Raw genomic sequence first — 26,958 nt, forward strand, 5'->3', positions numbered from 1 at the left:
CATCAAGACACCTCTGGTTGAAGTTTATTAACTTATGAACAAAAAAAAATTACATAAGCACCCAGGAAGAGTAAGTGAGGCTTTACAATACTACATTTGAATTCAGTTCTGACACTAACTGGGATTAGCATCAGAACCCACAGGTTTAAAGGCACAGTCCCCACAAGACTTTCCTCACTTTGGATGTTAACTGCAGGTTCAGGGGTTCCCAGACCACCTAAACCTCTGGGCAACTGGCTACAAAATCAGGGGGTCCCACAACTCCCTCATGTTCCTTAAGCCACTAGAATTCAAAGAACTCAAAGAAGAGCTATAGTTAGGAGTACAGTTTTATTACAAATAACTTAGATCAGTGCTAGCCAAATGAAGAGAAACATAAAGCAAAGTCTGAGAGGGTCCCAAATATAGAGCTTCTGTGCTCCCTCCCCATGGAATCAGGGCACGGCACCCTCCCAGTACATTTGATGAGTTCAACAAACAGGAAGCTTCACCAGGTTTTAATCAGGGAATCATTAGCCAAGTGACTACAGTCAATCTCCAGTTCTCTCCCCAGGCACTGGGCTAGCTTCAAAGCTCCAACCTTGTAATCACATGGTTGACCTTTCTGGTGACCTGACCCTTCCTCCTGAGTCATCTTGCTAGGATAAACTTGGGTGTCATTTAGGAGTTTCATGAGGGATGCCAGGGTGGCTCAATTGGTGAAGCATCTGCCTTAGGCTCAGGTCATAATTCCAGGGTCCTGGAATCAGTTCCACATCCGGCACCTTGCTCAGCAGGGAGTCTGCTTCTCCCTCTGCCCGCTATTTCCCCTGCTTGTGCTCTCTTTCTCTCTGTCTGACAAATAAATACATACAATCTTTAAGGGGTTTCATGAATAACAAAGGCACTCCTGTTACTCAGGAATTCTAAGGACTTAGAGTCTCCAGTGACAGAAACCAAGGACAAAGGCCAGTCCATTTTTTTATTGTACAATAGACACGTACCAGGAGAAAAGAACTTGGTTGACCTTGGGCTCCTGCAAAGTAATATTTAATGCCAAATAACAGTGGGACAAGGTCCACAGTTTTCTGAGGGAAAGAAAATTTAACATAAGAAACTCAGACCCAGCCAAGTTATTCTCCATATAAAGTCAGTAAACAGGCATTATCAACCAAGCAAGGGAACACAGTTATTATAAGCCCTTGTGAAGAAAAAAAAATCTCCTAGATGTTAAATTCATCCAATAAAGAAAAACAGTAAAGAATGCAAGGAAAGAGAAGCTATATGAAAAGGACTATTGGTAGCACTGAATCCCACTTAGACATTAGATCAGGGTTTCTTAGCCATAGCACTTAGGTTAGGAGCTGGATAATTAATTCTTTGTTGCACAGGCTGTCTTGTGCACTGTAAGATATCTACCAGCCCTTCTAGTCACCACCCACTAGATGCCAATAGCATTCCCCCCAGGTGCGACAACCCAAAATGTCTCCAGACATTCCCTTACATCCCCTTAGGGCACAACTGCCCCCCCCACCTTGGGAATCAGTGACATAAACTAATGCTTGGTAACTGAGGAAGCTATGGTTATAGAAGAGAATATACTGGTCTCCAAACCTGGCAATAATATAACAGACATCAAGGGGCTAGGGGAAGGGAGATAAGAGAAACAGAATGAACCAATTGATTAATTTCTTAAAGTAGATATTGATTGATACAGTTTAATTAGAAAAATGTAGGTTTAAAAATTATTCCAGGGGTGCCTGGGTGGCTCAGTGGGTTAAGCTGGTGCCTTCGGCTCAGGTCATGATCTCAGGGTCATGGGATCGAGTCCCGCATCCGGCTCTCTGCTCGCCAGGGAACCTGCTTCCTTCTCTCTCTCTCTGCCTGCCTCTCTGTCTCCTGTGATCTCTCTCTGTCAAATAAATAAATAAAAACCTTTAAAAAAATTATTCCAATCACTTAAGGTTTTCCTTAACTTTGGTGGGATATTTTAGGAACTAATGACATGTCTAGTTAAGAAGTACCTACATGGGGGGTGCCTGGGTGACAGTTGGTTAAGCATCTAACACTTGATCTCAGAGCAGGTTTTGATCTCAGGGTCATGATTTCAAGCCCCTCACTGGGCTCCACACTGGGCATGGAGCCCACTTAAAATAAAAACAAAAAATAAAAAATAAATATCTTCCTGGTATTTGACTATTCTTCAGTTTTGCTTCAATTGTTTTTCTGTGGGTTACAGTTCAATATCATTTTACTTAAAATATTGTGCATATACCAGATCCACTTTTATCAGTTTATCTACCTACCTTCCCTCTGTAAATATGCCCAGTGTAATATGTAAAATGATGTGAGCCCAGAGTTATTAACAGTTGCTTTTTCATGGTGAGATTTGAAATGGTTTTTTACCATCCTCTTTACATTTTTCTATGTTGCTAGAATTTTAAAATTAACATGAATTACTTACATATAAAAATATTTATTCTCTGTTTTCCTGGGCTTTTTTAAGTATATAATTTTCATAGACATGGCTTCTTCACTCACTCACTTAACACATATTTACTGAATGCCTGTTATGTGTTGGGCCCTGTTCTACCTATCTGAAATTCAGTAATGAGTGAACAGTTAAAGTACTCGCATTCTAGTTGGCCTGGAATGGGCTAACAAAGGCCTTTGGTATAATATTAATTAGACATAGAGGCTATAGCCTTATTCCTGATTCATTAAATGCCTCCAATATTTTACCATAAAATGTTTCTAATATTTTGGGGCACCTGGGTGGCTCGGTCAGTTAAGCATTTGCCTTCAGCTCGGGTCATAATCCCAGAGTCTGGGCTTAAGCCCCATCTCAGGCTCCCTGCTCAGTAGGAGCCTGCTTCTACCTCTCCCTTTGCCTGCTGCTCTGCCTACTTGTGACCTCTCCTTGTCAAATAAATAAAATCTTTAAAAAATGTTTCTAATGTTTCAGTATCAAATTAAGTTGTTGATATCCATTATTTATCATACTAAAGAAATTCCCTTCTACTTGTATTTACTTTCAAGGGCAATGAGCCCCCACTTAATCAACTTTGAGCCACCCAGGCACCCCTCCTTTTACCATTTTTAGGATAAACTCAAACTGGTCAGAATGGATGTTTGGTTTTTGTACATTGCTGATTTCAGTTTATTAATAATTTACTTTAGGCTTTTTATTTATGTTCAGTTTTTCAGTTTGCCTGTGATTTTCTTTTTAGCAGTATTCTTGTCTAAAAATGCTATCAATGCTATCTTAACCTCAAAAAATGAGATGGGGGCATCTGGGTGGCTCAGTTGGTGAAGAATCAGCCTTTGGCTCAGGTCATCATCTCAGGTCCTGGGATCAAGACCCATGTTGGGCTCCCTGTTCAGTAGGAAGTTTGCTGTAGATTCTCTCTCTTCCTCTCCCTCTGCCCCTCCCCCCACTTGTGTGTGCTCACTTTCTCTCTCTCTCTCTCAAATAAATAAATAAAATCTTTTAAAAATATAAGATGGGATGACTTCTACTCTGGGAAGATGGAGGAGACAGACCTTTCTCTTTTCTCTTGCTAAGTACAACTAAAAGTCCTGACATTACTATAAAACAAACATAAGAAGATTCTGGAAGGTATAGAGAGGAAGGTAGACTGGTTACAGACTTTGGGACCTAAGGAATGACACAAAGGTGACACAAAGGTCAGTTCCCTGGGTTTTCTTTCTGGCCCATATATCCTAGACTTGGGAGTTGAATAAGCTGAAAACCTGGAAACACCAACAGTATCACCACCACCAACAAGAAAAAAAATGAAAAAGCCTGCCATCTTTCACCAAAGGGCCAAGAAAGGAGCAGACCAGCAAGACAGAATACTTTTAAAACATCAAGTCCTCTACGCTAGCCAAGTACCCCAGAAAAAAATCATGGCTCCACCCATCTTTATGCCAACAAAGGTAGAATGGGAAGCCTAGACTTCTACTCTCATGAGGCTGTATCCCCTCACCCTCCACTGAAATAGTATCAGAGAATGCCAAGTAGGGAGCAAGCCGGTGTCAGTAGAGACCCCATAAGGAGTTGGAACTCATCCTGTCCAGCACTAAAAAGCAACTCCTCCCAATCCCAGTTTCATTGGAGACTTAGTGGAGAACCTGGACTTCTATATTTATCTGGCATTAATGAGGTGGTGCCCTCTCACTTTCCCTGCCAGAACACTGTGGAACAAAGCCAGTTAAAATGGATGGTTTAAATGAGATTGAGAATCTGATTACATAATATAAAACTATTCAGGTTTCAAATGAAAATCACTCACCATACCAAGAACCAGGAAGTTCTCAAACTGAATTAAAAAAAAAAAGATAATCAATAGATGCCAATAGATGCCAAGACCAAGATGACAAAGATGTTAGAAGCAGCTGACAAAGGTTTTAAAGCAGCCATGATAAAAATGCTTCAACAAGCAATTACAAATACATATGCTTGAAACATCAAAGCTTCTGCAAATGAATAGACAATATTAAGAAGAATCAAATGGAAATTTTAAAACTAAAAAATACAATTAGAAAATATGATAAGAGAAATAAAAAGCTAATTGTGTGGACTCAACAGCAGAATGGGAAGAAGAGAAGGAAATAATCAGTGAACTAGAAGACAGAATAGAAATTACCCAGTAGTAATGAGAGAAGCCAGCTGAACGGAAAACAAAACAAAGCAAAACAAAAAATAACAACCAAAAAAAAAAAACAGAAAGAATAAGAAGAAAAGGAAAAAAAAGGAATAAAAAGAACTGAGCTTCAGAGACCTTTGGGGCGATTACAAAAGATCTAATATTGTATCATCAGAATCCCAAAAGGGGAGAGACAGAGGAAAAGAGGACAGAGCTGGAAAATAAATAATGACTGAAAATTTTCCATCAATATATATAAAAATACATATACACAAGAACCAATAGGAGTTTATTGCAGGGAAGCAAGGCTGGTTTAGTGATTAAAAATCAATCCAAAAATCAATTTTTGGTTCAGTTGGTTAAGCACCTGCCTTCAACTCAGGTCATGGATTCCAGAGTCCTAGGATTGAGCCCATGTTGTGTCGGGCTCCCTGTTCAGTGAGGAGTCTGCTCTCCCTCTCCCTCTGGCCCTTCCCACCGCTCATGTACTCCCTCCTTCAAATAAATAAATAAAATCATCAAAAAAAATCCATCAGGGTAATCCACCTTATTGATAGGCTAACAAATAAAAATCACAATTATATTAATTGATATAGGAAAGGTATTTGCCAAAATTCAAGGCTTATTCATGATAAAGACTTTCAGAAAAAGAGGAATAGAGGAGAACTTCCTTAACTTGATAAACAGCATCTACAAAAACCCTACGGCTCACATGACCCTCAAGCATGAAAGACTGAACGCTTTCTTCCTAATATCGGGGAAAATGCAAAGGAGCATATCTCCTCCTTCCATTCTTATTCAACATAATACTGTAATTCTAGGTGATTCAATTAGGCAAGAAAAGGAAATAAAAGGCACATAGATCTGCAAGACAGAAGTAGGGGGAGGCATTAAGATGGAGGAGGAGTAGGGGACTCTAGTTTTGTCTGGTCCCTGAAATTCTTCTAGACAGTTATCGAATCATTCCGAATACCTATGAAATCAACCAGAGATCTGAGAAAAGATTATTACAATTCTACAAATAGAAAAGCAACCACTTTTTGGAATATAGGAGGTGTGTAGACATGAATCCAAGGCAATATATCAGAAGATAAACTGGGGGGGGGGGGCTTCCTAAGCCAGGTACTGGAAAGTATTATAAGCAGCAGAGCACAAAACCAGAAATTTTACATGAAACATGTTCAGGGTGTGAAGCAGGGCAGAATCCCAGGTGGGACAGCGTGGTCTCAGGATCCTCAGCATCACAAAAAGAATGGGGGTGCCTGTGTGTGGTGGAGTTCCCCAAGCACTGGAGCAGGGAAGCTGGCTGCAAACAGTGAGCCCAGGAGCTAGCGACTGCATTCTCAGCAGGGGCCCAGCATGAGGCAGAATGGATGCTTGAGGAGACCCCCCTCCCCAAGGAGGAGTGGCACAGGTATGTGCCACAGGAGTCTGTAACATTTGGAGACTCTAAACAGGGTCATGTGCCTAAGCTAAAAATGCTCAGTCACAGCCTCAGTGAACCCAGAGTTCAGACAGAAATCAGGGAGACAAGAGTGATGGACTGCTTTTCTGTGAGAGCCCACTAGATGGGGTGGGCAGGGGGAACAGCACGAACTTTCAGCTCTGGGGTTGAGATCAGGGCACCACCATTTTCCTCCCCACATTGGCTCGGAGCCACTCGCACTGAACCCAGCCTCCTAGCAAAGTCAGTGTGATTCTGCAAAGGCAAAGACACCTGAGAATCAGTGCAACAGGCCCCTACCCCAGGATACCAGCAGGAAATTCCAGCTAATACTAAGTTTACTGCAAAACTCCAGCTCTTGGGAAGAAAGCAGTATTAGCATTCATGCTTTTTTCTTATTATTCTTTAGTTTCTCGGTTTTAAATTTTTTTCCCTTTCCAGCTATTTTCTTACTTTATCAATTCTTTTTTAAAGTCTCTTTTAATTCTCATTTTTACATTTATGTTTTACAAATGTATTTTTCATTTGTGGCTTCCTACATTGTATTTAATTTTAATTTTTTGTGTATATATATATATATTTTTTTTTCTTTCTTTCCTATTTTGGGATCGAGTTTCTTCTAACAGACCAAAATATACCGAGGATCTACTTTATTGTTTGTGTTCAACTTCTGTATGACTTTTTGTTTGTTTTGTTTCTGTTCTCTTCTGATTTGCTTAGTGTATATTTTTCTGGTGGTGTTGTTGCTATTTCTATATTATGTCTCTCTCTTCTGTTCTTTTCTGGAAACAATGACAAGATAGAAGAACTCACCCCAAAAGAGAAAACAAGAGGCAGTACTCACTGCCATTGGATTTAATGAATGTGGATATAAGTAGGATGTCAGAACTAGAATTCAAACAATTACAAAGATACTAGCTGGGCTTGAAAAAAGCATAAAAGACACTAGAGAATCCCTTGTTGGAGAAATAAAACAACTAAAATCTAACCAGGTCAAAATAAAAAACATTACTTACTGAGATGCAATAAAAAATAGAGGCTCTGATCAAAAGAAATGAAATCTTGCCATTTGCAATGACGTGGATGGAACTAGAGGGTATTATGCTGAGCAAAATAAGTCAACCAGGAAAAGACAATTGTCATATGATCTCCCTGATATGAGGAATTCAAGAGGCAGAGTGGGGAGTTTGGGGGTAGGGGAGGAAAAAATGAAACTAGATAGATGGGACGCCTGGGTGGCTCAGTTGGTTAAGTGGCTGCCTTCGGCTCAGGTCATGATCCCAGGGTCCTGGGATCGAGTCCCGCATGGGGCTCCTTGTTCTTCGGGGAGCCTGCTTCTCCCTCTGCCTCTGCCTGCCCCTCTGTCTGCCTATGTTCACTCTCTCTGACAAATAAATAAATTTTTTTTTAAATCTTAAAAAAAAATGAAACAAGATGGGATCAGGAGGGAGACAAACCATAAGAGACTCTTAATCTCATAAAATAAACTGAGGGTTGCTGGGGAAAGGGAGGGTGTGGAGAGGGTGGTTGGGTTGAAGACATTGGGGAGGGTATGTGATATGGTGAGTACTATGAAGTGTGTTAGCCTGATCATTCACAGACCCGTACCCCTGGGGCAAATAATACATTATATGTTAATAAAAATAATTTTTAAAAAAATAGAGGCTCTGGGTGCCTGGTTGGCTCAATCAGTTAAGCATCTGCCTTTAGCTCAGGTAGTGATCCCAGGGTCCTGGGACTGAGTCCCACATCAGGCTGCCTGCTACACAGGGAGCCTGCTTCTCCCTCTGTCTCTGCCTCTCTCTTGCACTCTCTGTCTCTCATGAATAAATAAGTAAGATCTTTTAAAAAAAAAAATGAGGCTCTAATTGCTAGGGTAAATAAGGCAGAAGAGAGTCAGTGATATAGAAGACAAATGATGGAGAATAAGGAAGCGAGAAAAAGAGAGATAACTACTGGATCATAAGGAGATGATTCAAGAGATCAGCGATACCATAAAGCAAAACAATATTAGAATAATTTTGATCCCAGAAGAGGAAGGGGGAGGTAGAAGGTATACTGGAGCAAATTATACTGGAGAACTTCCTTAATCTGGGGAAGTAAACCGGCATCAAAATCCAGGAGGCCCAGAGAACCCCTTCAAAATCAGTAAAAATAAGCCCAAACCCTGACATCTAATAGTGAAACTTCCAAATCTCAGAGACAAAATCCTGAAAGCAGCTCCAGACAAGATGTCATTACCCACCAGGGTAGAACCATAAGACTGGCAGCAGACCCATCCACAGAGACCTGGCAGGCCAGAAAGGTCTGGCATGTTATAGTAAGGGTGCTCGATGAGAAAAATATACAGCTAAGAATACTTTATCCAGCAAGGAATATTCAGAATTGAAGAAAAGATAAAGCATTTCCAGGACAAACTAAAAGAAAATTATTAAAAAAAGAAAAGAAAGAAAGAAACTAAAAGAATTTGTGATCACTAAACCAGCCCTGCAAGAAATATTAAAGGAGATCCTTTAAGTGAAGAGACAGCCCCAAAATAACAAAGACCAGAAATAAACAGAGATAATATATAGAAACAGTGACTTTACAGGAATACAATGGCACTGAATTCATATATTTCAATAACAACTCTGAATGTAAATGGGCAACTGCACTCAAAACACACTGAGTATCAGATTGGAGAAAAAAACAAGACCCAATCATACACTGTCTGCAAGAGACTCATTTTATTTATTTATTTATTTAAAAAAATTTTTTGAAGATTTTATTTATTTATTTGACAGAGAGAGATCACAAGTAGGCAGAGAGGCAGGCAGAGTGAGGGGGGGAAAACAGGCTCCCCGCTGAGCAGAGAGCCCAATGCGGGGCTCAATCCCAGGACCCTGGGATCATGACCTGAGCTGAAGGCAGAAGCTTTAACCCACTGAGCCACCCAGGCACCCCTGCAAGAGACTCATTTTAGACATAAAGACACCTCCAGATTGAAAGTGAGGGGGTGTGGGGGCGCCTGGGTGGCTCAGTGGGTTAAAGCCTCTGCCTTCGGCTCAGGCCATGATCTCAGGGTCCTGAGATCATGCCCCACATCGGGCTCTCTGCTCAGCGGGGAGCCTGCTTCCCTCTCTCTCTCTGCATACTTGTGATCTCTCTCTCTCTCTGTCAAATAAATAGAATTTTTAAAAAACTAAAAAAAAAAAAGAAAGAAAGAAAGAAAGAAAGAACATGAGGGGGTAGAGAGCTATTCATCATGCTACTGGACATCAAAAGAAAGCTGGGGTGGCAATCCATGTATGAGACAAACTAGATTTCAAACCAAAGACTGTAATATGAGATGAAGGACAGTATACCATAATTAAAGGGTCCATCCAACAAGAAGGTCTAACCAAGGAGGTAAAAGATTTGTACTCTAAAAACTACAGAATACTTAAGAAAGAAATTGAGGAAGACACAAAGAAATGGAAAAACATCCCATGCTCATGGTTTAGAAGAACAAATATTGTTAAAATGTCTATGCTACCTAAAGCAATCTACACATTTCAAGAAATCTATCAAAATACTACTGACATATTTCATAGAGCTGGAACAAATAATCCTAAAACATGTCTGGAATCAGAAAAGGCACTGAATAGCCAGAGGAATACTGAAAAAGAAAGCCAAAGCTAGTGGCATCACAATTCTTGACTTCAAGCTGTATTGCAAAGCTGTAATCATCAAGACAGTATGGTACTGGCATAAAAGCAGACACATAGTTCAGTGGATCAGAATACGGAACCCAGAAATGGACGCTCAACTCTATGGCCAACTCTTCTTCAACAAAGCAAGAAAAAATATCCAATGGGAAAAAGACAGTCTCTTCAACAATGGTGTTGGGAAAATTAGACAGTCACGTGCAAAAAAATGAAACTGAACCATTTTCTTACACCATACACAAAAAAACCTCAAAATGGATGAAAGGCGTCAATGTGAGACAGGAACCCCTCCAAATTCTAGAGGAGAACAGAGGCAGCAACCTCTTTGACCTCAGCTGCAGCAACTTCTTGTTAGGCACATCTTCAAAGGCAAGGAAAAGGAAAGGAAATGTAAACTATTGGGACTTCATCAAGATAAAATCTTTTGCATAGCAAAGGGAACAGTCAACAAAACCAAAAGACAAACAACAGAATGTGAAAATATATTTGCAAATATCTTTTCAGATAAAGGGCTAGTATCCAAAATCTATAAAGAACTTATCAAACTCAACACCCAAAAAGAAACAGAAAATAGAGTCAAGAAATGGACTGAAGACGTGAACAGACATTTCTCCAAAAAAGACGTACAAATGGCCAACAGACACATGAAAAATGCTAACATCACTTAGCTTGAGGGGACTACAAATCAAAACCATAATGAGATACCACCTCACATCTGTCAGAAAGATTAAAATTAACAAGTCAGGAAACAACAGATGTTGGCGAGGATATGAGAAAAGGAAACTTTCTTACACTGCTTGTGGGAATGAAAACTGGTACAGCAACTCTGGAAAACAGTATGTAGGTTCCTCAAAAAGTAAAAAATAAGCTACTCTATGACCCAGCAATATCCTATGACCCAAAGGATACAAACCTAGTGAGGCACCTGCTCCCCAATGTTTATAGCAACAATGTCCACAATAGCCAAAATATGGAAAGAGCCCAGATGTTCACTGACAGAAGAATGGATAAAAAGATGTGATATATATATATATATATATACATATATATATATATATATATTTATAGGAATATTACTCAGCCATCAAAAAAGGGAATCTCACCATTTGCAATGACATGGATGGAACTAGAGGGTATTATGTTAGGCAAAACAAGTCAATCAGAGAAAAATACCATATGATTTTGCTCATACTGAAATTTATGAAACAAAACAGAGGATCATAGGGGAAGGGAGGGAAAAATAGGGCAAAATCGTGAGGGAGAAACACCATAAGAGACTTTTAACTATAGGAAACAAACTGAGGGTTGCTGGAGGAGGTGGGTGGGGGAATGCGGTAACTGGGTGATGGGCATTAAGGGTCCATGGGATTCAAAGAGCACAGGGTGTTATATGCAACTGATGAATCACTGAGGTTTACCTCTGAAACTAATAATATGCTCTTTGTTAATTAATTGAATTTAAATTTAAAAAATTGTATCGGTAAAAAAAATGAAACAAGTAAAACTGTCCCTGTTTGTAGATTATATGATTATCCACATATAAAATCCCAAATAGGGGTGCCTGGGTGGCTCAGTGGGTTAATGCTTCTGTCTTCGGCTCAGATCATGATCCTGGGGTCCGGGGATCAAGCCCCACATTGGCCTCTCTGCTCAGCAGGAAGCCTGCTTCCCTTCCTCTCTCTCTGCCTGCCTCTCTGCCTACTTGTGATCTCTGTCTGTTAAATAAGTAAATAAAATCCTTAAAAAAAAAGAAAAGAAAATCCCGAATAATCAACAACCAAAACTTCACTGAACCAAAAAGAGTCCAATAAATTCCTCATTTTGCTTAAGTGAATCTAAATTGGGTTTCTGTCACATGTAACTGAAAAAATTATTTACTTATTCATTTACCTATCAACTACTTATTGAATGCCTAAAATTTGTAAGTGTTCTAGACAACTGTTGTAACGCATCACAACAATGATATATCAGCAAACAAAACAAATTTCTTACTCTTAAGGGTGGTGGTAAGAGATGTAAAAAGTTAAAACAGATTAAAGAGAAAAATTGAGGCATGCTATTTTTAGAAAATGTAGTAAGGAAAGACCTCTTTGATAGGATACCTCATAAAATGGGGATTTAGCCAAGGGGTATCTAAGGAAAGAGTGTTCCAGGAAGTGGAAAAAATCCCAAGGCTGGAACATGCATGGTATGTTCAAAAACAAAACAGAACAAAAAAGCAAGGGTGCCAATGTGGCTCCAGCTGAGTAAGGGGAGGAGGAGCAGGTGATGGGTCAGAGAGAACCCTGTGCCAGATCACACAGTTCCTTGTAGTCAAGGTAAGGACTTGAGATTTTACCTGGAGTAAACTGGGAAGTACTGCAGGATATGAGCAAAGGAGCAACCTGAGAGCATTTATGTTTAGTCCTGACTAGTTCAACAGATAAACACAGGAACTGGTTCTCTGAGGTGTAGAACAACTCAAATGCGCCACTTAACTTCTTTCTTTTCCATTTCAAAACTCTTCTATGTCCTCTTCCATACTTTGTTCTTTCTTCCTTCTGAGATAAAACTACCCCTTCACAAGTCCAAACCCTCCAGCAACTCCATGGTCACTTCCCTTCCTATGAATAAATTACTTTCCCAGTCCCCACCCCACCACCAGCAAAACCTTGCAGTGTATTTAAATCATTAACTATGAATTGGAGGGTGGCAGGAGATTGCATAAACTTTGAGCATAATCTTAGCCCAGCAGGCTCTTCCCTCTGGAATGTCTCCACCAATCCAGGAAAGGCCCTCTGGGTATGTCTTGCATCTTCCAGTTGTCAGACTACTACTTCTCCCTCTTATTTTGGCTACTACCAGGACTAACAGAAGCGAGAGTTCAAGTTTCAGGCCTGCTCTCCCAGGACACTGGTCTACCATCACCTCCAGCTGTGTCGGAATCCGTCACTTTAGTAAATACCACCCTATCTGTCTCCTATGTAAGGTTTGCCGGTCTGGCATGCACACTTTTGAGCCAAGGTAACAAAAAAGCAACCAAAAGCAACAGACCAAAAATGTTCTCATGGAAGTCTTAGGCAGCCCAAGTGTTTCTATCAGAATTTCTCAGCTTTTGTGTAAGTCTATCTACGAGTATGTGCTCACAAAAAGCTGTAAACATAGGGGTGCCTGGGTGGCTCAGTGGGTTAAGCCCTCCTCCACACTGATGTTTATACGATATAGAACTTGCATGTCAGATGAGACCACAAATACTTTCACACCCAACTGACCAGCAGTGGTATTTTCTTTCTTAGAAGAGTTTTCTGTGGCTCAGTGCAAACATCTGGACTCATATCTCAACTCTTTTACCTACAAAGAATATTGGAAAGCTGGAAAATAGATGTTGTGAAGTGCTAAGATTAACAAAAAAAATTTTTGTTGAGGAGAAGGCAATCTTATTATCTCTGATCAGGACGATGCGGATATTTTCTTTTTGGTAGAACAGACTGGTTAGGCTCATTTTAAGCTCCAACTGACTGGTCAATTTTCTTTTCAATGTATATTTGAAGGGTTCTAAATGCAGTGGAGGAAATAGTCTCAAAATTTCATCTTAACTGCACAATAATGGAAACAATTCAAATGACATCAGTAGGGGACTGGCTTAAGAAATTATGGTGCAGGGGCGCCTGGGTGGCTCAGTGGGTTAAGCCTCTGCCTTCAGCTCAGGCCATGATCTCAGGGTCCTGGGATCGAGTGCCACATGGGGCTCTCTGCTCGGTGGGGGGCCTGCTTCCTCCTTTCTCTCTCTCTGCCTGTCTCTCTGCCTACTTGTGATCTGTCTCTCTGTCAAATAAATAAAATCTTAAAAAAAAAGAAATTATGGTGCAATTGTTCAGTAGAATGCCATGCAGCTCTTTAAAAAAACAAAACAGAAAAGAAAAATGAAAAAAAAAAAAAACAAAATGAGAAAGATCCTCAAGTACTGACATGGATGGACCTTCAAGAACTTGTTATAAAAAAATTTTAAACTACAAGAACAGTGTAGTATTCTAGGCTACCTGTTGTGTCAAAGTGGTGAAGAAATAAGGATCTATAGTCATCTGCTGAAATAATTGGAAAGAAATCCTAAAGAGATACATAGAACTAATCATAGTTCCTGGAGGGAGCGGGTTGGGATGAAACTGGGCAGCTGTGAGATGGGGCAGGGAGAGGGCATTTTTTTTTTTTAAGGCAGGGTGGAGGGCCAGATGGAGAGGGAGAGAGAGAATCGTAAGCAAGCTCAATGCCCAGTGTGGAGCCAGACATGGGCTGAACCTCGCAACTCTGAGATCATGACTTGAGCCAAAATGAAGAGGCAGGCACTTAACAGACCGAGCAACCCAGGCAGGTGGGTGTGGGGGGGGGGGGACGGCGCAATTTTTCACTCCAATTTTTAACATTTGAACATTTAACATTTGAACCATTTGAAGACCTTCTCTAAAAAATTGAAAATAAAGAGAAAAAGTCACAACACTAAAAACATAGTTTTAAGTACTACTTAACTTCTTCCTTCAGTTGGAGGAGTCCTGACACTAATTCTGTAATATGGGAGATAACTTCCCAATGTGTGGGCTCTAACTTGCCAGCAAACAGCAGAGAAGGGTGGTTCCCTCTTGACTCAGGTCTCACTGCCAAACAAGACAACAGTGGGAGGCAGTACTTTACTAATCCGAAACCCTTGGAAACCCTTGGAAAAATCTTACCTGGGAAACCATTCACCTCAGTTTGCCTGTGTTTTTTTAAAGATTTTATTTATTTATTTGTTACAGAGAGAGATCACAAGTAGGCAGAGAGGAAGGCAGAGAGAGAGAGAGAGAGGAGGAAGCAGGCTCCCCACTGAGCAGAGAGCCCGATGCGGGGCTCGATCCCAGGTCCCTGAGATCAAGACCTGAGCCAAAGACAGAGGCTTAAACCACTGAGCCACCCAGGCGCCCCAACTGCCTGTATTTTAATGTTTCGTATCACACAATCTAGTTCTCAGCGATTATCAATATAGATCAGCACTGTCCACAAGAATGTTCTGCAATGATAGAAATGTTCTGTGTTTGCAGTTACCTATATGCAGTAGCTACTAGTCACATGTGGCTGTTAAGCATTTGAAATGCAGCCATCATTTTTAAATAGTACTAAATTTAAATTTAAATATCCATATATGAACAGTAAACATAGTCATATAAATCTGGTTAAGCAATAGAGGTACTTTTCAGGTCTAATATAACATTTAGCTATAGAAATAAACCATATACAAAGTTCTCCCTTCTGAAATAAATGATGTCATTTATTCATTCAAAAAATAAGCACATATTGCGAACCAAACACTATGTTATTTCCGAGGGATAGTACCATGAACATAACAGACAAAATGCCCACCCTCACAAAACCTACACTATAGCACCAAAGATCAGAGAACTACAGCCCATGAGTTAAATCCAGCCTTCTATCTGTTTTTATACGGGCTACAAACCAAGAATTTTTTTTAAAGATTTTATTTATTTGACAGACAGAAACCATAAGTAGGCAGAGAGGTGGCGGGGGGGTGGGGGGAAGCGGGCTTCCCATTGAGCACAGAGCCCCATGTGGGGCTCGATCCCAGGACCCTGGGATCATGACCTGAGCTGAAGGCAGAGGCTTTAAAACCACTGAGCCACCCAGGCGCCCCACCAAGAATGGTTTTATTTTATATTTTCAAATATTTCAAAAAAGTCAAAAGAGGAATACTAATTCATGACATATGAAAATTTCATGAGGGGCACCTGGGTGGCAAAGTTGGTTGAGCGTCCAACTCTTGGTTTGGGCTCAGGTCATGATCTCACAGTTATGCGATCGAGCCCTGCATCAGGCTCCACCCTCAGTAGGGAGTCTGCTTGGGAGTCTCTATCTCCCTCTCCTACTGGCCCTCCCGCTGCATGTGCTTTCTCTCTCTCTCAAATAAAAAATCTTAAAAAAAAAAAAAGAAAATTGCATGAAGTTCAAGTTTTTTTTTGTTTTTTTTTTTTAAAGATTTTATTTATTTGACAGAGAGAGATCACAAGTAGGCAGAGAGGCAGGAAAAGAGAGAGGAGGAAGCAGGCTCCCTGCTGAGCAGAGAGCCCGATGTGGGACTCGATCCCAGGACTCTGAGATCATGACCTGAGCCGAAGGCAGCGGCTTAACCCACTGAGCCACCCAGGCGCCCCAAAGTTCAAGTTTTAATATCCATAAATGGGTTGTGTTTGGAACACAGCCATGCCCATTTAGTCATGTATTGTCTGTCAGTGGCTGCTCTCTCAACCAGAGTTGAGGTAAACTCTTGCCACAGAGAACATATGGTGCAGAAAGCCATATTTACTATCTGGACTTTTACAGAAAACGTTTGCTGACCCCCACTCCAGTGGGTGGGTAGTAATAGGCAAGACACGAGGATAAGCACTTTGCATGCATTATCTCATTTAATCTTTGTGACAACTCTCTGATAGAGGTTCCTGCTCGGATAGAGGTTCCCTGCTCAGTGGGAAGCCTGCTTCTCTCTCTCCCACTCCCTCCGCTTGTGTATCCTCTCTCACTGTGTCTTTCTCTGTCAAATAAATAAATATTTAAAAAGCTATTTATTTATTTATTTGAGAGAGAGGAGAGAGAGAGTTCGCACAAGAAGGGGAGGGGCAGAGGGAGAAGCAGTCTTCCCGCCGAGCAGGAGCCCGATGTGGGGCTCTATCCGGGACCCTGAGATCATGACCTGAGCCAAAGTCAGATGCTTAATGAGTGAGCCATCCAGGTGCCCAAGAATATACATTTCTCACCAACTTCCAGGTGATGCTGATCTGCTAGCTCACAGATCACCTCTGGATCAGTGATTCTCAACCGTGATTGCACGTTAGCATCCTCTGAGGAAATTTTTAAAAATATGATGCCCTGGCCCCACCCCTAGAGATTTTGATTTAATTGGTCTAAGTCCTAGGCATTGGTATTTAAAAAAAAAAAAAGCTTTCCTGGTGGTTCAAGTACACATCCAGAGTTGAGAATCACTGTTCTACTGAATCCTATTGAACTATAGTAAAGAGGACACTGAAATGGGAATCCACAGACTTGAGTTCTAGTTCTCATTCTGACATGACCTATTGAAGTGAGTTGTTTCCCCTCTCTGGGGTTCCATTTTCTTTCTGAAAAATGAGGAGCTCAAACCGGATGATCTCAGAGGACTCAAGCTCAGTGACTTGTCAGGTCATCACACAAAGATGTGGGAGGGTCAGAAGAAGGACCTAGATCTCCCCGTGCACTGGGTGCAGCAACATGATGCCTGAACACCAGGCCCATTTAGGATTAAACTTATGGATGATATCCATTATTTGGCAATGCATCAATACAGAAACTCTTCCACATAGCCACGCTGCCTTACATACTGCACAGCTAGAGCTGCAGTTACAAATGACTTAACGATAGGGTGCCTGGGTGGCTCAGTCGGTTAAGTGTCGGCTTAGGTCAGGATCTTAGGGTTGTGAGATCCAGCCCTGCATTAGGCTCCATGAGTGAGGCCTGCTTGAGATTCTCTCTCTCCCTTCTCTCTGCCCCTCCCTCTATAAAAAAATGATTTAATGATTGTGAGAGTAGTATTTCATTGTAGGAAATTTGGAAAATTACAGAAAGTATGAAGAAGAACCCTATCATCTCTAGAACCATGTTTTTAACAACCTTGTTTATGAGGTCTCAGCCAGGTAAATGACATCATGATCAGATGAATTCCCACAGAAACAGGGAGGGCTAGGTGGCCTGGAGGGTCCTCCCCCACAAAAGTCCCAAAGGTTAAAGACCTATGATGACAGCTCTGGTAAACGCAGCTCCAAGTCTGGACTCGAAGGTTGTGTGGGCTCCTATTGGGAGCATGGGAACTACAGCCTATAAACTAAACGATTTTTGACAGTTCTTTCATGCCTAATTGGTACTAGGTTACTCTATTTCTTCACTTATAGATTATCCACTGTGGAAATTTCTCCTTAACATGTCTCTATGACTTTTGAAATGCAGGTGAAATATATTAGATATCTTTGCTTTCACTGGGAGTAACTGGGTGACTCAGACCTTTACTTCTTTTGAAATTCATATGGGAGACAACAGCATGCAGTACATAGTCAGGAAAATGGGCTGGGACAAGACAGCTCTAGGTTCAAATCCAGCTAGTGCCTTTGTGGTGTACTGAATGTTTGTGCCTCTCTCCACATTCATATCTTGAAAACTTAAATAATATACTACATTATGGTAGTATAATTTGAAAGTTAAACATCTTTGAATTGTATAGACTAGGAACTTCTTTAGCCTGAAAGGATACTCCTTATTAATGACATCACCAAAAATACAAGATTCATATGGAAGACTATAGAAATAAGAAAACTTACATAATAAAATTGAATGCCATCACCAAAAATATGAGATTCATATGAAAGACTGTAGAAATAAGAAAACTTACATAATAAAATTACTTTCATTTTATACTAACCAGAATGTTCTCATTCTAAGAATTCTATTCCCACTTCCTGCAGGGCACCCCTCAGTCCTTTTGGTTTTCTTCTATAGAAAATCTAACTGATTAAAAGAAACATATCCAAAAAGAGTTACTATTAGAATAACAATGTATTAAAAAAAAAGCAAAAAAAAAAACACTATGTATTAACCACTTACTTTTCATAATTTTTCATTCTATTAGATTTGGAATATGCTTATTTTGTTATCATTTTTATGTTCTTTAAGAAATGTATTTATGGGGGTGCCTGGGTGTCTCAGTGTGTTAAAGCCTCTGCCTTTGGCTCAGGTCATGATCCCAGAGTCCTGGGATCAAGCCCTGAGCCCTGCATCGGGCTCTCTGCTCAGTGGGGAACCTGCTTCCCCCTCTCTCTTTGCCTGCCTCTCTGCCTACTTGTGATCTCTGTCTGTCAAATAAATAAATACAACCTTTAAAAAATGTATTTATGTGAAAGTTTAAAGTTTAAAAAAATATTTATTTATAGTAACCTATACCCTTGCATGGGATGAAGTTTAATCATTTTTCCATAGAAGGAAAGAGACCATGACCCCATTTTTGACCCTTACCTTGTAAGTTACTCTGAGATCAATCAAAGAATTTAAGAACATGGATTTTATCAGCTGTTTTCTTTTACACTCACACTCCAGGCAAACCCCCAGGTCCCAGTCTGCATTAACTATATTAAAATAGAACAAATTCAATAATGCCAGCAGTTTTTATATTTATAAATATAAATTTAATACTATAAATATATAATATATAATATAAATAATATAATGTATAATACATTATAATATATGTTATCTATAAAATGATATAATATATATTTATATATAAATACATAACATAATATACAAATAATATAATATAAAATATGTAATATAAAGATATATATAAATAATTTATAAATAAAATGTTGAAATATTATGTAAGATTTAGAAAGAAATAACACATAGAATATAATATTTATATAAATGACACATTTAGAGGCGCCTGGGTGGCTCAATGTGTTAAAGCCTCTGCCTTCCGCTCAGGTCATGATCCCAGGGTCCTGGTATTGAGCCCTGCATTGGGCTCTCTGCTCAGCAGGGAGCCTGCTTCCCTTCCTCTCTCTGCCTGCCTCTCTGCCTACTTGTGATCTCTGTCAAGTAAATAAGTAAAATCTTTTTTTAATTTTTAATTTTTATTTTTTATTTTTTTAATAAATAAAATCTTTCAAAATAAATTAAATTTTTAAAATGACACATTTATATATATATAAATTTATATACATTTTATGAGTATATAGTATACAATCATTACATACTATATACAAAAGTATAATATGTACTATATAAAGAATATAAACTATACTGTATATACTATAACAATATACTATATAAAACGAAACAGGATTTAATTGCTGTTAATATCTAACAATTATTCACTTTACATAATTTACTATTAAGAAATAAGGTTGGTAACTAAGTCTCAAAATGATTCCTTAAACACCCAATTAAACACACTGAGTATCTCAGAAAGAAGAGTAAGGTATCAAGTTACAAGCCTGGAGAAGGTTATCTGCTTTCAACATTCTAGAAAATACTAATGTAATTGAGAAACCAGACATCTTATAGAAACCTAAAACCAAAAATATCACTAACAATGGCACAGCCTCACTATCAATGACTATTAATTGCAATGCTGTATCATAGGCATACAAAAGATCTACTTAAATGGCCCATTTTTTCCCAATATGAAAGTATAAGCAAAGGATATGAGTGGAATAAAGACTCTTTTTAATTCAAGGTTGTAGAAATTAGCATAAGAGTTTTCACTAAATCATCTTTGCCTAGAGCAGAAGAACAAAGAAGTACAATCTAGAAAAATTCTTAGTGTTAAGTCTTAAAAATTTTTAAAGTATCGCAGGATGGTAAAATTTGAAAAATATGAATAAATTTATTTTCCTTGGTTAACATTTGTTAGGCACTGAGATTTCTTTCCAAGTCCTAAGAGGTTAACAAGTACAATTCTTACTACAGATAAAGAATTCACAGTGGTTATCCCACTCATTTATGCTTAATAGATACAGCTTGTTTTTTACCTGACCAAGTAACAAATGCACATAATTTTACTTCAGAATTAGGCGGATCTGAAATCCCAGAAGCAAAAATAATTTTCTTCTGTTGCTGAATCTTCTGAACCCATTTACAGAACTGAGATAAGCAAATTCTCAGAGGGACTCCTTCATCTACTTGAGCCCGAGTAAAGTTACAAAATCTGAATTTAACAATTGAATTCCATAATTATTGAATAAATCATTAGCACAAAATTAAGCACTAAAGAGGCATGTAAAAAAGAAGAGGTTCTGGGCACCTGGATGGCTCAGTTGGTTAAGCATCTGCATTTGGCACTGGTCATAATCCAGGGTCCTGGGATCAAGTCCCACATTGGGCTCCTTGCTTCCCTGCTTCTCCCTTTGCCCCTCACCCCAACTCGTTCTCTCTCTCTCTCTCTGTCTCTCACAAATAAATAAAATCTTTAAAAAAAAAAGAGCTTCTGACTGCCAGAATTTAGAAAAAGATGCTAAAACACATGAAAGAGAGATAATATAATGATTAGAACTCTGCAAGATAAGAAAAATTAGGCTGCTCTACCTAAAATCACACAGAAACATAGTAATTAAATCCTGACTGATTTCCATGAAATTAATTTAATTTCCATGAAATAAGGTTGATATTCATTTTTACAACACTATTCTCATTTTTAAAGACTCCAACAGAGTTCTGGAGGGAACATTATTTCTATCAGTACATAAATCTAATTTCAAATGGTATATACTTTTTAAAATTTTCTTGATTTCTGAATTTTATTTGTCTTTTTTTAAGGATTTATTTATTTTTTGAGAGGGAAAGAGAGCATGTGCAGGGTGAGGAGAGGGAGGGAAACTCTTAAAGCAGACTCCCCACTGAAGTTGGAGCCTGATGCGGGGTTCGATCCCAGGACCTTTAGATCATGACTTGAGCTGAAATCAAGAGCCAGCCACTCAGGCAGCGGAGCCACCCACGTGCCCCTGATTTCTGAATTTTAATATTTGCATCATACTTTCTTGTTTTGTGGGGGGGAGGCAGGATGAGAAGAGAGGTAGGGAAAAGAAAAGGGCATACCTATTTTATGCCTGTCAGTTTCATGCAAAATTCAGAAAGAATCGGATGTTCCTGAGGCTGAACATAAGCATGGAACTCAGATTCAATCTCCCCAGTGATGTATTCAGCAATACTGCTGGAAATTCAACTACACGAAAAATTCAATTGACACTTGAATATATAATTGTTGAAATAATGCTGTCATCACTCTAAATTAAACATATTTAACCATCATATAGCATTATTAGACAGTCACTAGTTCAGTAAAAGCATATTAAAATGACCAAAGCAGTGTGATATAATAGTTAAAATAAAATTGTACCAAAGACTAAATCAGAATATTAAAGTTGTATCTATTTAAAACTCTTGTGGGGCGCCTGGGTGGCTCAGTGGGTTAAAGCCTCTGCTTTCGGCTCAGGTCATGATCCCAGGGTCCTGGGATCGAGCCCCGCATCAGGCTCTCTGCTCAGTGGGGAGCCTGCTTCCTCCTCTCTCTCTGCCTGCCTCTCTGCCTACTTGTGATCTCTGTCTGTCAAATAAATAAATAAAATCTTTAAAAAATAAAAAATAAAATAAAAAAAATAAAACTCTTGAAATATTTCTACAATTAAATATTAAGACCATACGGAAGTTAAAATGTATTTCTTTTAGCAAAGGTATTTTTTCTGTCCCTATACAATTGAGATTTTGTATGAAATTCTAAAATAATTTTATATACTTTTAGATGTTAGATTTTTGTTCTTTTTTTGTCAAGTCAGGTTTTATAGTAAACTACCAATTCATAGGGTATCTTATTTCCTTTAAACTAATTGTTGACTACTTTATATCTATTACAGTGATTCCTCTTGGGCTAGCTTTGGCCACTGGCAGTCCAGACTTACTTATTTCTTGGCTCTGGTGGCATTTCCCATCATTCCAACATGTTGACTCAAAATCTATGACAATTAAGTAGTCAAACAACTGCTCTGCAAAACAAAGGGTATCCTTATAGTTTATCAGCATTAAAAGTGCAAGGATACAAAATGTAAAGAAATGAAGCACAATACTTACTGGATTTGCTTCTTCCTAGATTTCCATTTGCTGGTGCAACTGACTTTTTTCTAATTAATCCAAGCTGCCTAAAATGTAGAACAACCAATTATGTTCAACAAAAGCATTCATAGTCCTGTTTGAATATGTTAACAAACTAATGTTATAACCCTCATTATTAATGTATTAATGTGAGAGACTGTAAATTGAACAACTTTGAGAGCAGACAACCTTGGTTTTTTTTTAATTATTTTTATAAACATATAATGTATTATTTGCCCCGAGGGTACAGAAGACCTTGGTTCTTATATTGACTGCCAAAATCTCTTTTGATTTTGACAGTCAATAAATTTTAATAGTCATTTTACCTGCATGAGCCTCAAAGTTCATATTTGCCAACTTAAGAGTAATTCCTTCTGCTTTCCTTATTTGACAGTAAATATTGAGGAACATGAGTGATTGCAGAGGTAAAGATGCATTGAAAAGCTTATTTCTGCCTTTTCATTTTAAAAGCCCTTGCTATGTGCACAGACCAGTTCTGAGGAGATAGTGAAGATCCAGTCTTCCAGGAGCTCCACATTACAGCTGGGTAAAGAAAGTAGACCCCCATGGTAAACTACTATAAGGTAATACATGACAAAGGATCCACAAAGGCAATACTTGAATTCACAGAAAGGGATGAGCTTCCTTAGGTGTTAAGTAAGACAACCACTTTGAGGAACAGGTCAAGCTTAAGTAGGCGACACTTCCTGTTGCCGTTTTTTGTTTGTTTTTGTTTAAGACCTGTGATGGGAAATGCAAGGAGTTGGGAATAACAGCGAACATTTATCTAATTTCTTACTATATAGCAAGCACTGAGCTCTAGTGATCTCACTTAATCGTCAAGAACTGTAGGATTGTTGCTGTCTCTAATTCTTTGGATGAGAAAACGGATTCAGTAATTCGCCAAAGAACACAGATTTGGTATGTGGAAGCAGAATCGACCAACTCTGAAGCCCATGCTATTTACCACTACATTACAACAGTTCTTTTGAAATCAGAAATGTGTACAGTGTGACCAGGAATCCGGGAGAAGGCTACAATAAATCACAACACGACTTTAATGGGTCACTAGCAAGTGGTAGGGTGAACAGCTTGACGGTGAAGAGGGGCTGCCTGAGACCTCGGAATGGCCTACCAGGCGCGGTCACGTCCAGTTCGTTTCCAGAGGCCTAGAAAGGGCTGACAGTGGCTCAAGGCCACACATCCGAACCCTGGTTCTTCCACCCTCGCGCAGAGGGCGGCCTGAGAACCTCGAGACCGAGATCCAAGCAGAGACCTTTCAGTCCGGGGCAGACAGTGCAGGTCGGAGACGCCTGGGCTGCAGAGAATGAAAGCTGACCCCGCGGATGCGCACTTCCCAGGCCCGCTGCGGGCGCCAGCACTCGACCAGGAGCCACCCTCAGCCCAGAAACCCCTCGCGTACCGCGCAAGCTTCTTGGTCGCCATTCCCGGCACTCCTGACTCCTCTGTGCCCAACTGCCGGAAGTCGTTAAACCACCACTTCCGGTCCGTTCCTCAAACGCGTGGCGCGTCTGAGAAGGCTGCGGCGGCGGCGGCTTTGGCTGCGACTGCGGCGGTGGCGGCGGCGGCGGCTTCGGCTGTGTGCCCGGCTTCTCTTCGGTGTTTTCGGGGCTCGGGGGCGCGGGGAGTGTTTTTTTGCAGGGAAGTCGTCTTGGCAGCAACTTTTTCCCTCTTTTTCAACGGGCGGAGGCGCGTGTGCGCCGTTGGGGAACCGTTTCGAATCCGGCCTCCAGCGCGGACGGTAAAACCGTTGGTGTCGGTGCGGTTTTCTCCGCCGCGGCGCAGGGAGGATAGTTAGCGCTCTCGCTTCTCCGGGAGGGTTGGGACAGCTCCGTGCACTGAATTTGGGAGAGGATCTGAGGAAGGCTGTAGGCTGTCGAAGCCCCGCCTGCTCACCCGTCCGGAGGCGGCGTTTCCTCAGCTCTCGCCGGTCTCGCTGGTCTTTCTCCACAGCCGCATGGATCCTGAGAGGGAGAGGAGCGGGGGGCACCCCAAGAAGGGCAGGAAGAGGAGGAGGGCCCCGAACATGCTGGTCGGGGCGGCTGAGGCGATGAGAGCCCGTCGGGATCTGGAGGAGAGGCAGCCCGAGGCCAAGGTGAGTAACGAGGAGCCCCAGTGGGCGGCCCGGGGAGGTTCGGAGGGGCCAGGCCGCCCCCCAGCCGCCTTCCGGGCCCTGCCTGCCCTGGAGGCGGAGGGTTAGCCTCATCCACCCACTGTCCTTTCGCAATCCTGCTTTCCAGTCCGTAAAATGGGAACGATGATGTTAATGCCACCTACCTCAGGGCTGATATGGCTCTTTTTAAAACTGGTGTGGTGCTTGGGACCCAAAAAGAATGTTCACTCAAGAAATGCTTAATTGAGTCTTTTGTATATATGCCAGTTCAGGGGATATCCCAGTGCACGGACCCAAAAGTCCCTGCCCTCGTGCAGTTTACATGCCACGCCAGTAAGGGAATAATAAGGCTGATGAGCGTCCCTGCGCTGTATTGAGAATTAAATATACGTGGTCCATCCCTTCAGTTATGAGGTTTCTGTTGTCTCTCCTGTGCTGGGCACTGCCCTAGGCAGTTGAGGAACGTCAGTGAATAGAGAGGTTACTACTTCGTTCCAGTGTAAAGAGACCGAAGACAGACAATACATAGAAATCATACACAGGTTTCCCCCACTATAGGAAAGTAGCAAAGAAGCATTTATTGATTTATTGATTATGGGGGGTGATGGGGATTGGAAGCGTTTCCCGACTCCCCAAAATAACCTTTGTTGGGTTTTCTTATATCTCAAGACAGATTTTACTACTTGATGCACAAAATCAAGATAAAGCGCAGATTTTCACTGACACAATTCAAAGCTATCGGGGCGTCATGCTTAGTGTAATTCTTGGGGAAGGAGCTTGGCTGTGCCACTTTGCTTGGGGTGTGCTGCTTTTATAATTGGTTTGTTGTGAAACAAATGCTGAAGGTAAAAGCGAAGAAAGGCACAGTGCTAACAGGTCTCTTGTAAAAGGGAAGTGGCAGGACACAAGCTTTCAGAAAGCTGGGGATACCTGTAAAATGGGAAATAGTGCTTTGAAAATATTTTTTTTTTATTTAAAAGGGATTCTTTTTTTTTGCCTATCAAACTGGCAAAACAACTTTTTAAAGGTTAATATGGTGAAAAGTATAAGGAGATAGACCATCTCATCACTCTTTTATTTTGAAACAATCTGAAACTTACAGAAATGTTGCAAAAACAGTACCAAAAACAACCCCAACCAGCATTTGAAAGTGATTGCTGACAATGCTCCATGACCACCCACCCATATTTAATATGTGTTTTCTGTAAACAGTGCTGCATAACGACAATGCCACCATCAAAATTAAAAAAAAATAACATGGATATATTGCTATCATCTTATCTTCAGACCCCATTCAAGTTCCTCAGTTGTTCCAGTAATACCCTTTTTAGCAATAAGATCCAGTCTAGAACCATGTGTAACATTTGTCTTCTTCAATCCCTACAATTATTTAGTCTTTTCATTGACATCTATGGCCTTACTACTCTTGAAGAATCCTGTACCAGTTATTCTGTAAAATGTCCCTCAAGTTAGGTTTGTTTCTCATTGATTAATTTCAGGTTATACATGTTTGGCAGGAGTATCACAGAAGTGACATTCTTTCTTTGTATTTTGTTAGGTTGTACATGATTTTATTTGTCGCATTCTTGTTTTCTTTTTCTCTAATTCTATGGAGAGATGCTTCCTTGTTAAACTTTTAATTCATTTTTTTACTAGTATGAACTTAATGCCTATTTCATTCAATAAGTTATAATCCATTACTATATTTATTTTGATGTTCAGAATATCCCATATTTGAACATTAAGCTAGCTTCTGTGTCCTCTGCACATGACCTCATAATTCTTTGAGCATTTCCTTACTTTTTTGCCACAAAAAGGTGTTCCAGGATCATTTGTGCTTTTCCTGCCCCAGCGCTGGAATCAGTAATTTTTGGGGGGGATTCTTGGTTCTTTTTCGTAGAGAATGACATTTAGAAACCCAAGGTTCTGGGTACTAGATGTTCTCAGTGCCATTGGGATGTCAATACCCCCAAAAGAAAGCTAGGAAATAATATATTTATATATCTGTATACCTATATACACACACATACATGTTTACATTTAAATATTTTTCTATCCATACATTCTAAAATCTCTACTTGCAATGTGTTTCCACATTGTTTTCTCTCTTCATGTTTATAATTTCCTTCTCTATTCAGTGAGACATCTGTCATTACCTTCAGTATATTTGACCTGTTCTCCGTGGTGCCACTGCCCCACACTCCCACACCCTCTTCACCTTGCTTGGGCTCTGTCGTCCTGCACCATGTGCCAGGCCACCCTCCTGTGTGAATGTTCCTGTCACTACTGTGACAAGCTGCTATCCTTCACGTACATGGACACCCTCACCCTGTTCAGGCTCTGAATCTTGTGACAGGCCACTGTTGTCCCTCAGTATTG

At 40.2% G+C, this 26,958-nt stretch overlaps 1 protein-coding gene and 1 pseudogene across 1 annotated transcript in view; both read right to left on the reverse strand.

Annotated features, from left to right (window-relative positions):
- LOC116581444 (melanoma inhibitory activity protein 2-like) overlaps positions 1-26,958 on the reverse strand; it is a 272,791-nt gene that overhangs the window by 231,169 nt on the left and 14,664 nt on the right. The gene's annotated exons all lie outside the window — the stretch shown is intronic.
- LOC116580796 lies at positions 18,221-23,950 on the reverse strand (annotated as a pseudogene).

Source organism: Mustela erminea, chromosome 20 (assembly GCF_009829155.1).
Source record: "Mustela erminea isolate mMusErm1 chromosome 20, mMusErm1.Pri, whole genome shotgun sequence".
In the NCBI taxonomy this organism is placed as follows: Eukaryota; Metazoa; Chordata; class Mammalia; order Carnivora; family Mustelidae; genus Mustela; species Mustela erminea.